The 13287-nt window shown below is 34.2% G+C and overlaps 1 long non-coding RNA gene across 3 annotated transcripts in view; it reads right to left on the bottom strand.

The window, feature by feature from the left end:
- The window catches only part of LOC141372739 (uncharacterized), a 167110-nt gene that overhangs the window by 98876 nt on the left and 54947 nt on the right, over positions 1–13287 (bottom strand). The window lies entirely within an intron of this gene.

Raw genomic sequence — 13287 nt, 5'->3', positions numbered from 1 at the left:
CAACAAATGGCAACGTTCACCTGTATCAAGGAGTTTCATAAAGAAAATATTTAAGCCAGAGAATATGCCCTAAATCACCTATTATCATATCCCATTGTAGATTAAGAGCTCAGCAACAAGTTATCTAATTTAAGACACAATGATATAAAATGAAATGATCTATAGGCATTGCTATGGAGTATGGGCTCTAGAGTCAGTCAGACTACATGGATTTGAGTACTAAACCTGTTACTTACCACCTTAACAAACTGGTGAAATTAATGTTCTCTTACCTTTAAACTGGGGGTAATAACTATCCCTACATCACAGATTGTTTTTAGGATTAAATGAAACAACAAGGAAAATGTTTAAGATGATTAACACCTAAAAATATTAGCCGCATTGTTAGCTTTGGTGAATTTGGCTAGTCACTTAAGGCATATGCAAAATAAATGGAGTATTCATGACTATTTATTAAAGCAATACTATTTTACTTTATCTGAGTCCCTCTAATGTAAATTCAAAACTATTAACATCATAGAGATTTACTTATGACAATTATTTGCTGTAATTATTGTGTGCTGAATATTTTCATCAATAAAACATCCTTGTAACATTTTAAATGACCATTAACCAAGGATTAATATGCATACACAAGGAAAAAATATATCCAGGTATAAAAAAATATGCACTTAATTTAATAGAAGAAAAAACCTACATATCTGATTTAGTTCTTTATATTCATGTCCTGATGAAAAAAAGCATTTGTTTATGCTTAAGTTGCAATTATTTCAAATAATATGTAATACTAGGCTCAAATATCTTTAGTGAAATGGAGTAAAGTAAAAACAACATGGACATTTAACTGAACATCATGCAATGTTTGGACATGGTTTGGAATCAGCTTATCAAAAGTTTCTTATGTTTATTGAACATTCTGTCAATAGTGGTATGATTCACAGAAACTCTAATGCATACTTAAATTTAGATGAAGTTCATTATTCTACTAGTTAGCAAAGACCTGCAAGTTCTTTGAAATTTACCTTGTTCAGAAAATTACACTATTCATCAATCAACATCATTATGTTGAAGGATCATTGGGAGTAAGTGATGGTACTAAATACTACTAGATTTCAAGGGTATAGTTTAAAAGGGGCTCTGCCCTTGAAATGACTGTTTCACTATCCTTTTCATTAAATTTAAGATTACTGTCCATAGTAAAGGGAAAAAAATGTTATATCATAACACAATATTTAGGTTAATTTATTTTAATTCTTCACAAAGAAATCTTGACCCTGTTATCATATCTAATTACAAATACATTTTTCAAAAAACATTTTCTTAGTATAGGACATAAATTTAGAATAAACTCATAGGATAACCTCAGACAAATCAATTCACCTCTCTGAGCTGCAGTTACCTCATCTTACATAAAAATTTACTTAATCAACCATTTCTCCTTCCATTTCCTCTTTTATTTTTTATTCATTCTTTCCCTCATTTATAAATATCTGAGTAGTTTTAAGGTGCGAGGAACTGTTCTAGAATTCTGAGATACCTGACAGAAAAAAAGATATCTGATGCTTTCATCCTATTGGGAATAATAATATCTAATTGAATTAATTTAGTACAGAGCAAATAAGGTGTAAGTATGGAGAATAATCTGTCTCTGCCCCTGACCCCAATAATTTTCTTTCTTGGTTTTCTGATAGTTTTCTTCATACAGATTTTTAAATTTGTAATTAGATTTAGTTCTTTATGTACTGGAGCCAAGGACTGTCTTTTAGCTCCACGTTTTTGGCTGGTACTTGAATAAATAAAGTAATGAATGATGCAAAGTAGTTAGGCATTCAATTCTGGGACTGAAAATAGAATTCTGTCCAAACAAGTACACATGCAAGAATGATATATTTTCACCTATCAAACCAGTATACTGTCTATGTAATTTTTGATAGAGTCTAAAACAAAAGTAGAGATGAATTCCAAAGTCTGATTTTTGCTATACAATTAAAGTCTCACTCTTTATTTTGTCAATAGATGGTATTTTACATCAGACACAAAATTTAACAAGAATGTGTTTCTTCTCATTACGGTATAGAATATTTGAGCAGCAGTCTTGTCTACAATTTGGAATTCAGCACTGAGTAGGTAAAATATCCTGTATTTCAGATAAACTGATATATTTATCAATATATATTTAATTGTGATTATCTAAAAGATTAATGTGGTGCCAACTTAGGAATTTTACTATGATGTGTGCTTTAGTGCTCCCATTGTTACTTCCCCTTTGAGGAAGAGAAGCATATACTATATTAATAGGCAAAATTTAATTAAAAAAGGTGAGTCAGAAAATATGCAATAAAATATTAAAGAGTTTTATAGTTTCGTTGGTTTCCTTTATATCTGTTCTATTCTTTACCTTACTTTGTATTACTTACGTTCTATTCTTGTCTAATCTTCATATTTATTTTCTTCTGCTAGCTTTAGTTTAGTTTGCTTTTCTTTTTCTAGTTCCTTGAAAGGTAGGAAGATTATTGATTAGAGATTTTTTTTTGATATAAGCATATATGGCTATAAATTTCTCTGAACACACCTTTGCTCCATGCTATAGTGTTGGTAGCTTATATGATCAGTTGCTTTCATTTCTAAGTATTTTCCATTTTCACTTGTGATCTCTTCATTGACCCACCACTGGGTGTTTAAGAATATACTGTTTATTTTCCACATATTTGAGAATTTTCCAGTTTTCCTTCTGTTTTCATTTCTAATGTCATCCTATTGTGGTCAGAGAAGATATTTTGAATGATATTTTTCTTTTTAAATCTATTGAGACTTGTTCTGTGTAACATATCATCTATTCTGGAGAATGTCTCATGTGCACTTGAGAAAAATGTGCATTCAGCTGCCAGTAGGTGGAGGGTTCTATATATGTCTGTTAGGTGTAGTTGCTTAATGGTGTTGTTCAAGTCCTCTATTTTCCACTGATCCTGGGTCTAGACATTCTATCCATTACTGAAAGTGGTGTATTCAAGTCTCAACTCTTATTGTGGAACAATTTCTCCCTTTAAATTCTCTCAACGTTTACTTCATGTATTTTGGGATTCCTCTGTTTGTGCATATATGTTTATAATTATTATACTGTTTGATAAATTGACCCTTTATCAATATATAACATCCTTTTTTGTTCTCTTGTAACAGTACAGCCACCCCTACTTTCCTTTTGTTACTATTTGCTTGGAGTATTTTTTTCATCCTTTCATTTTCAAGCCATTTGTCTTTTTTGTAGTGAATCTTAATCCACTTCTCATTATAGAAATATAGATCTATTATTTTTGTGGTTTTTATTGTATTTAACATCCTAAATTCATAACAATCTATTTCAATTTGATGCCAATTTAACTTCAATAGCATACAAAAATGCTGCTTCCATACAGCTCCACCATACCTCACTTTATGCTTTTGTTGTACAAACACATCTGTATACATTTTGTGGCCAATAGTACAGATTTATAATTATTTTTATTCCTTTGTCTTTTAAATCTTAGAAGAAATTAAAAGTGGAATTATAAACCAAAAATACAATAATACTGGTGTTTATATTTGCCCATGTACTTACCTTTACCAGAGATCCTGGAGTTACTAGTGTCTATTCCTATCATTTCAACCAAAAGGACTCTGCTTAGCATTTCATGTAGGGCAGATCTAGTGATAATTAACTTCTTTAGCTTTTATTTATCTCAAAAAGTCTTAATCTCTGCCTCATATTTGAAGGACAGCTTTATAAGTTAAAAGGATTCTGGGTTAATAGGTTTTTTTTGTTGTTTTCTTTCAGCACTTTCAATATGTCACACACTATCTTCTGGTTTCCACAGTCTGATGAGAAATCAGCTGTTAATCCTTTTGAGGTTCCCCTAATACACGATGAGTCATTTCTCTCTTGGTTTCATGATTGAAGGCTGTGATAGTCCATTTTTTTTAGGACTTTCAACGTTATTTCTTGTAAAGACTATATTCCTTACTATGTATGGACACTGAAGTCTCTATTTCTTAGCTTTTGTTCAGCAAGTAGTTTGCCAGAGATTTCCTTGAACAACAGGAACTAAAAATAACAAAAACAAACAAATAAATAAATAACAGCTCATCCAGCTTTTGCAGACTGGGTGAGTGCCCAGGTACTCCTTCAACACTTAGCCAGACTTACACTGAGCTTAGGAATCAAATAGAGGTGAAATATTAATTTTCTCAGGTACTTTTTTGAGAACATCTCTTGCTGTGAGCAGGTGCATGAACTTCCAAACTCTACCATATACAACAGTGCTTTGAATGTCCTAATTCCCCAAAGAAATCCTCCCTAAATTTTGCTCCTGGGACTTAGACAATCAAAACATACTACAATCTTTTGTCCCAGGCATCTGTGAATTGTCATTCTATTTGCAGCGTTTCCAAGTGATTCTTACCACTTTTCTGGTCTGAGGTCTGAGTTGGAGGAAACAGAGACAAGTGCTTTGTGTTAGTCTTTTTGATAGGTTAGGACAGGTACCTGCAATAATTTGTGGAAAGCATGTGTTCCGCTTCTTCTGGAACCAGGGAAGAGGGTCCCACACTGGGAAAGCAGGCTTCTCTCTTCAAGACTGGAGGGAGTGGGGTAAAGCCACTGTGATGTAAAAACACCACAAAGCTTTCCTACTATTTTGAAGTTGCTTTTTTTCTTAATTCATCATCCACCTGGTTGCTCCACACCTTTGACTGTTTTTCAGAGTTCTGACAAAGGTGGCCTAAACAGTTTTTGCTTACCTTTCAATGTTTCTGTGAAGGGGATGAGAGCTTAAAGCTGCCTACTCTACCATTTTGCTGGCATTATACTTTAAGAAGAAAAGCCGAGCAGGAAAAGGACATGGGAGACTATACTATCCGAAGGCAGGCACCAACCAGAAGGCACAGTGACAATGAGCACAACTGACTTGCTCAAATGTGTTAAGACCAAATTATGGGCATATTGTTCTTTAAGACAACATTATGGATTTTAGGGGAGAGTAAATTAATGTTACTTTTGTGTTGTTTGTCCATTACTCTGAGTAAATTAGCCTGGTGTAAATCATGTCTTAGTGATACAAACTTTATTTTGATTATGTTGATGGGCTAAAGACTAATCTGCGAATTATTTAACCCAATAATTTGACTGTTTCCTGCATGCACTGTATCTGATATATTCTGTTCGCCTCTCAAATTCACCCTGCACTTGGGTCTCTGACGATTAACTTGTATAAATTACATCAAAGAATACCCATGTGCTCAGGCTCCTGGTTATATTTAGTCAATAGGGAAATCCTTCTAAAGACCCATGGGAGCAGATAATAGAACATTTATCCCCTTGCTCCCTTACTTTAAGTTTGGCTATGTCCCTCAACCAAATGGAAAGCCCTGCTTTCCAAGTTAGCCCTCTCTACTTCCTTTTGAAGTTCCAGAAATGCTCTCTCCCCAAGCTCATCAAAAAGGGCAAGGGCCGATAACAACCACTCTTATTAGCCTGGGAGTCTTGACTTTCTCATGTAGTTTTCTCATATCTTGCCTACTTTATATTTAGTCCCTTTATTAAACCCTCCTTCAATTATCCTAATGTTAACTTGCTGTCTGTTTCCAGCTGAGACCATGACTGATAAACATACTGAGTACAAGTCTTTGAAACTTAATATTTTAATTATCCATAAAGATAGCTCCAGGAATAAAAACATCAAAAAGATAAATACCTAGCCTTCCTTTTATGAGAGCCTTATAAAATTGTTTAGTAACAAAATGATAAAACACATTCTAAGCCTCACCATGACTATACATCCTCTATCTCCCTAAATGCAAATGTGTCTCATTAAACATTTATATTTATAGCTACACTGTGATTACATTATCCATAACTGTATTTGCTGATTTAACAAGATATACAATACTCTGCTAGCATATTAAAAATAATATCAAATTAATAAAATAATTGCATTTTCCTAGTTGAATAGAATTAGAAATACCTGTAGATATACTTTCTGTAAGTGATATTATACTTTGAGCAATAATAAAAATCTATTAAACAAATATAGATTCAGGCATGCAGAATATTGCTTCTCAATTAAAATAAAAAGAAAGAAATAAAACTTCATCCTACACTGGGTTTTTTAAGGTCACATAAGTTTATCTCAGTTTAATTAGAATTTGAAATCCAATTTCAGGGTATATTTGGCAGGTTTAAAATCATATTTGGAGAGACGCTAAAATGAATATTTGAGAAATATCTTGAGATAATCATCTTAAAAGTGTGTAAAATAAGATACAATATTAAGTAATGACAATTGTATAAGTAATGCTATTTTATTTAAAATAACTAAGGATGGGGTGCCTCGGTGGCTCAGTCGGTTGAACATCCATCCCACACTTGATGTCAGCTCAGGTCATGATCTCAGGTTCATGAGATCAAGCCCCACGTCTAGCTCCCGGCTCAGCCAAGAGTCGGCTAGAGATTCTCTTGCTCCCTCTTCCTCTGCCTCTCCCCCTGCTCATGCATGTGTACTTTCTCTCTCTCTCTCTAAAATAAATAAATAAATCTTTAAAAGAATAAATAAAATAAAATAAATAAAAATAAATAAAATAAAGTAAAATAACTAATGATAAGCTGATTGAGTTCAGTAACAAAGAGAGGGAGGGAATAAAAAATAACATAATGCGGGCTTAAACAGTGTTGGAAAATAAACTGTAAGCTTAATGATAATTATTAACTCTTAATCATATAGAAGAATTAGCTACTATAAAAGTTGAGAAGGATACATGTCCAGTGAAGTTCAGAAAACTGATCATTCTAAATTTTCTGGGGTGTTTCTTGTATTTTATTTCACAGATTGTAGATTTCTGGATGGGTAACATATGCTTAAATTTTACTGACAAAAATAGGCACTGGTTGAAAAGTACCAAGATATTAAAATTTCAATTCACATTCTGAGTTATCATTAATTATTTTTCTCTGGCATCCTTCACAATGGATTCCCGCTTCCATTTTGGCAGTATCTATGGTAGACCTGTAATTACAGTTATTCAGAAGCATGTGTAACTCTCTTCTAAAGTGGAAGGTTCCTTATGGGAAGCACCTAACTCAATTATCTTTGCTTGGCCCGGCACTAACACATGCTTTATACAGAGAAAGCACTCAAGAAATTGTTAAATTGAAACATCATGTTGCTAAAAGACTAAACACGTCATAAAATAAAGGTATCAAATTTTTATTTTTGAAATATTTCCCCATTCGTTTAACATTCCCTATCACTTGCCAGAAATAGAAATGACCTACTGGTACATGAGACAGAACAGTGGGTTTAAAATAAAATGACAGATGGTATCCCTCCTCAACCAGTATATAATTCAAAAAATGTAGATAAAGTACAGTATTTGATTTGCTGAGATGAGGTTCCCTTACTTAAATTAAGGAGTCCAAAATTAGAATGGGACTGAATATTCATATAACATTTGCTTGATAAGCAATGTATATATAAGGTAATATATTTTAATGAATGCAAATCAACTCATAACATTTTAATTCAAATAGATGCATTTTGAAATAATATTTTATAGGTTTGTGGTAATTTTTCAAACTATATATTTGCATGTTTAGCATATACTACATGATAATGTTGACTTGTTGCTAAAGTTAAAATCCTGATAAAAAAATACATGAATCTGATTAAACTGCATGAAAGCTGTATGTGTATTTAAATGTTGGGTATATATATATGTATATATATATCAGACTTAAAAATGATTCATTTTAACTTGCTTAATGTAACTTGTTTTAATGTAATTCATTTTTAATAATCTAAAGCACTTCCAATATTGATTCCTCATATCAATGTTACTGCATCGAGAACTTATGCATATTAAAAACACTGAAAAACTTGTTTTGAACATTCTTCACAAAGACTGTGTTTTCAATATGAATTTTAAAAATCAAGTTTTTTTAAAAAACCTACATACTGTATTTTTAAAATCTAGTTTCACTTTATTCGTCACGTCACCACTTCAAACACAAACATACATTACTTACAATAACCACTTAGTAATATCCCAAATTAAAAGGTGAGACAAGTAATTATTACATATTCTATATATTATCTATTACATATTCTCTTAGTGTTTGCTTTCTAGGACAGACAGGAACAATGACTGTACTTCAGAATTTATAGTCTAATATCATCAGCTGGAACTATAATTGTCCTTACCACCAGAAGTTAGGTCTTTGTCTGAGGAGACTTATCATCTCTGAGTAAAATAACAACAGAATGACTTTTGGGGCTTGGTCAAGGGTCAGTTTTTATTTGTAGTTTACCAAGTGTACTCTACGTTTGATGAAATGGATAATAAATACTGTTCTTACCCTCTTCATATCTGTTTGCATCATATTAGAAAAAGAGGGATCTCAGAATATTGTGAAAAGGTATAAAATTACTTCCTCAAAATTCCTGAAGAAAACTAGTCCTTAAATTTTTAAGCCTGCTATTAATATATTTGTCTTAGTCTCTTTGGGCTGCTATAACAAAAGTACCATAGACTGGGTGGCTTATAAATATCATAAGTTAATTCCTCACAGTTCTGGAGGCTGGGAAGTCAAGATCGAGGCGCCAGCAGATTCAATGCGTGGTGAGAGCCCACTTCCTGGTTCACAGGCAGCTGTCTTCTGTGTCTTCACATAGTGCAAGGGGTAAGGAAGCTCTCTGAAGTCTCTTTTTTAAGGGCACTAACCTCATTCATGAAGGCTCCATCCTCACAAACTATAATCACCTCCCAAAAGTTCCAATACCATCACATTGGGAGTTATGATTTGACAAAGTAACTTTGAGGGAATGAAAGCATTTGATCTACAGCAATATTTTAATAAGAAACACAGCAAGTTTGGGAGGAAGAAAGTCTTTGATTAAGTAATATAAATTATTTTTGTGGAAAACAAAGAATGGCTTCAAAAAGTGATCATTAACTTCTACAGTGAACACTGGATTTCCTGCTGAAGAACCTCTTGCCTTTCTCCATTTGTGTGTGTCAGTGAGCAATTTTAAATGAGACAAAATCTAGTTCATATGACAATACCACACTGAGTTCAAAGACCTATCAAGGCTGGGTGGAATTCAAGTGCCAGTGTCTAATAAGAGGATGGGATATCAAGCTAGCAGGTGAACTGCAGCCAAAGAGTTAATTGCCTGGGCACTGGCAGAATTGATCGTGGATTACTCCAAAGAGTCTACAGAATACAGGAAGGACACAAGGAGCAGAACACCAGTTCACGTGTTAGAAAAATAATCCTTTTATGGTTTGGGCAATTTAAACTCCCCTGTGATGGGAATTCTTTTTTAAATATAGGTACGACAAAATACTTTCAGATGTTCACTGGCATCCACAGAACTCCTTTAAAACTATTTTAGGTTCACTAGATGTGAAGTAGATAAATCAGTACATAGAGTGCATGGGTCAAAACACATTTTTTGAACTATAAAAATGGGATTTTAACCAAAAGTATTAAACATCAAAGACAATTATTCTGCGTTCACAGAGTGATTCAACAGCTATATAACTATATTATACAATATCTATGAAGAACTAGTGAGATGATGCTTTATTCTCACGTATCTAAAATAGAGTCATGGCTAATTTACAGTGCCATAAGCTTTCTTATAAATATGGACAAAGACTACCAGATCATGTAGTATTGTTTAATCACTGCACTGTATTCTATAAAAGTGCAGATGCATAAAGCAGATACTGGATTTTTTTCTTCAACGCTAATACGTATCATTTACATTAATTCCTCTGGGATATTATCAAGTAGTTGTTTTGAAGGCATCTTGAATTTTTTAAACTACTATCCTTAAAATAACCAAACAATTAAAAGAGCCTGAAAATCACTTGAATACCAAAAGTTTCAGACTTAATTCTCTCCAATGTCTTTAAGTTATGAATTTAATTTAGTTAAATCACTGATCTGCATGATTTTTTTTCCTAAAATGATGGGGAGCTTTAGTTGAACTGGACAATACCCATATAATTCATCCAAAACCAGAGTCTATAAAATCACTTATCTATTATGTATACGTTTTCTGGGAAAAAGAGGTAAATGCATGTAATTCATTAAGATGCAGGAAGACTGCTCCTTGTTATGGGCCTAATAGGGGTTTGGAGGAATTTTGAACCTACAGTGGAGTAGAGCACAGATAGAGATATGCGACACTCGGAGACATTTTCTACTTAAGTCCGCTGTATATCTAAATGAGTCTCTTAAGTGCATGTTTCCTTCATAAGCATCACCAGGACCTCTGACACTCCGAAGCCAGAAGAGGACTTCCCTGGACACTCAGGCCTTCTTGGCCTCTTCCACTCATTAAGACTCCATAGGCTTCTCTAGTGGCAGCAGATTCTTTTCAGATATTTCTGCTTAAAAATACCCTTAACCTTAAAGCTCTTCAGTGACTACTTACAAAAACTCTAGAGCATTTCAGAGAGAAGCTACCAGTATCTGTCTTTCATTAGAGCCTTACCTCTTTCTAATGTCCATATCTACTGAACTGGTCTCCAAACTATTTTTCAATCCTGTATCTCCACTGTGCTCTGCTTAATATTACCGTGGACACTCAAGGAACATTGCTGGGCACTAAGTGCTTTCTTACACACCACAAGGATCTTGAAGAAAGGCTCCAAAGAGCTTTGTTGGCAGCTTCCTAATAGAAAGTAAATCATCTGGACTGTTCATCTGGTTAAACAAGCCCCTCAAGTTATTCACAGACACTAAGAGACAGCATGTCACCCCACATTTCAACTTCTCTCACTCTGGCTTCTCTGTTGTTACTAAGGGGCAAGCTTCAGGAGTGGCTGCTCAAGATCACACCCATCACAGACACCCAGCTCCTTCCCTCTCCCTGAGTGTTATGCCTTGCACTAGGAACAAGCCTCCTTTGAAGGAGTCAGGGAGTACCATCCGAAAGAGGAGCACACCTGATGTCTGGGAGGACAACTTCTTTAAAAGAAGAATGAGACTGCTCTACAAACGATCTCCTTTTCTCTCCTTTATCTAACTATTTCTACAGATGTAGCAGTTTCCTTTGCCTCTGTGAAGACTTCTTATGAGATTGACCAGCAGCTAACCTGTTCCAAAGCTGTGACCAGTTCTATAATGCACTCCCTTAAATATCTGCTCTTTTTCTTCCCCGCTTCACTCTAAAGTTATCTTCTCTCCCGCTTCCCTGGTATTGTGCTCCCTACAGAAGTGTTAGCCCCTAAGTTTTGGCATGGCTGAAAAATGCACCCCATCAATAAGTTATTTTTAAATACATCTGCAATTTGTTTATAGATTATATAATATATACTAGTACCTTCAATGAAAAGTATAAAATATGCATAAATACTATGTGGTATCGAGACTCCAATCTCTTTTTGTCCTTTTGACCAAGCCATCCTCAAGGTTTGGCTTCAGTACATCATGTCCTAATATGTATATTACAGCTTACACTATCACTTGTACATTTCAGTTAATGGAAAGGAAATGAGAGGGAAAGGATTAATACAACTCTTCTCAGAAGCATGAATCAGAAGTCACATACATACCTTTCTCTCACATCCCATAACCAACACTTAGTCATAATGCTTTACCTAGCTGCAAGAGAGATTTGAAAATGCAGGCTTCCAATGCATATACTGGCAGCTAATCTTTGAAAGGCACCAAGAATACACAATGGGGCAAAGATAGCCTCTTCAATAAATGGTGTTAAAAAACTTGGTACTCCAAATGAGGAAGGAAGGAAGGAAGGAAGGAGGGAAGTTAGGGAGGAAGCGAGCGAGGGAAGGAGGGAGGGAGGGAGGAAGGAAGGGGAAAGAAATTGGACCAATATCTTACACCATACACAAAAATCAACTCAAAATGGATGAGACTTAAATGTAATGGGAATTGGGAAAAATGGGAAGCTATAAAACTCCTAGAAGAAAACATACAGAAACAGCTCTTTGATACTGGTCTTGGCACAGTTTTTGGGTATGACACTGTAAGTAGAGGCAACCAAAGCAAAGTAAACAAGTGGGACTACCTCATGTTATAAAGCTTCTGCACAACTATTCATGGAAATGTAAACTGGTACAGCCACCGTGGAAAATGGTATGGAGTTTCCTCAAAAAATTAAATTGGTAATACCATATAATCCAATAATTCTAATACTGGGTATTCACCTAAAGAAAGCAAAAACACTAATTTAAAAAGATATATGAATCTCTTTGTTTACTGCAGCATTATTTACAACAGCCAAGATATAGAAGCAGGCTAAATGCCAATAGACAATTGGATAAGGAAGATGTGGTGTACACACACACACACACACACACACACACGTGCGCGCACGCGCACACACACACAGGCGGGTGATTATTATACAGCTATAAAAAAGGATAAGATCTTGCCATTTGTGATAACATGAATGGATCTAAGGGCATTATGCTAAGTAAAATAAATCAAACTGAGAAAAATAAATGCCACATGATTTCAGTCATATGTGGAATCTGAAAGACAAAACAATGAATTAACAAACAAAAAGCAAAATCAGTCTCATAAATACAGAGAACAAACTGATGGTTGCCAGTGGATAGGGGTTGTGGGAGTGGGAAAAATGGGTGAAGGGGAGTAGGAAATAAAAGCTTCCAGTTATGGAATGAATAAGTCACAGGAATAAAAGGCACAGCACAAGGAATATAATCACTGATACTGTAATAGCGTTGTATGGTGACAGATGAGAGCTACACTTGTGGGGAGCACAGCATTTCTATAGAAAAGCTGAATAACAACACTGCACATCTGAAACTAATGTAACACTATGTACTCAATAAAAATATTTTAATTAAAATTAGAAAAGCTACGCAGCAAAGAAAATAATCAACAAAATGAAAGGCAACAGAAAAAAAGAAAATATTTGCACACGCTACATCTGATAAAGGGTTAATAGCCAAACTGTGTAAGAAAGTCATACAACTCAATAACTAAAAATAAATAACCCAAATAAAAAATGTGCAAAGGATCTGAAACATTTTTCTGAAAAAAGCATACAAATAGCCAACAGGTATATTCAAAGATGCTCAGAGAAATGCAAAACAAAACTACAACAAGAATATCACATCATACTATTACTGAAAAAGCAAAAGATACTAAGCTTTGGTGAGGATGTGGAGAAAAGGGAACTGACCCTACACATTAGTAGGAATGTACAGGTTAGTGGGAATGTAAATTGGCACAACTATTATGGGAAAAAGTAGGGA

Source organism: Callorhinus ursinus, unplaced genomic scaffold (genome assembly GCF_003265705.2).
Source record: "Callorhinus ursinus isolate GAN/ISIS: 27379988/994484 unplaced genomic scaffold, GSC_fseal_2.0 scaffold5, whole genome shotgun sequence".
Classification (NCBI taxonomy): domain Eukaryota; kingdom Metazoa; phylum Chordata; class Mammalia; order Carnivora; family Otariidae; genus Callorhinus; species Callorhinus ursinus.
The sequence above is the reverse complement of the archived record's forward strand: the minus strand, read 5'-3'. Positions and strand labels throughout refer to the sequence as shown.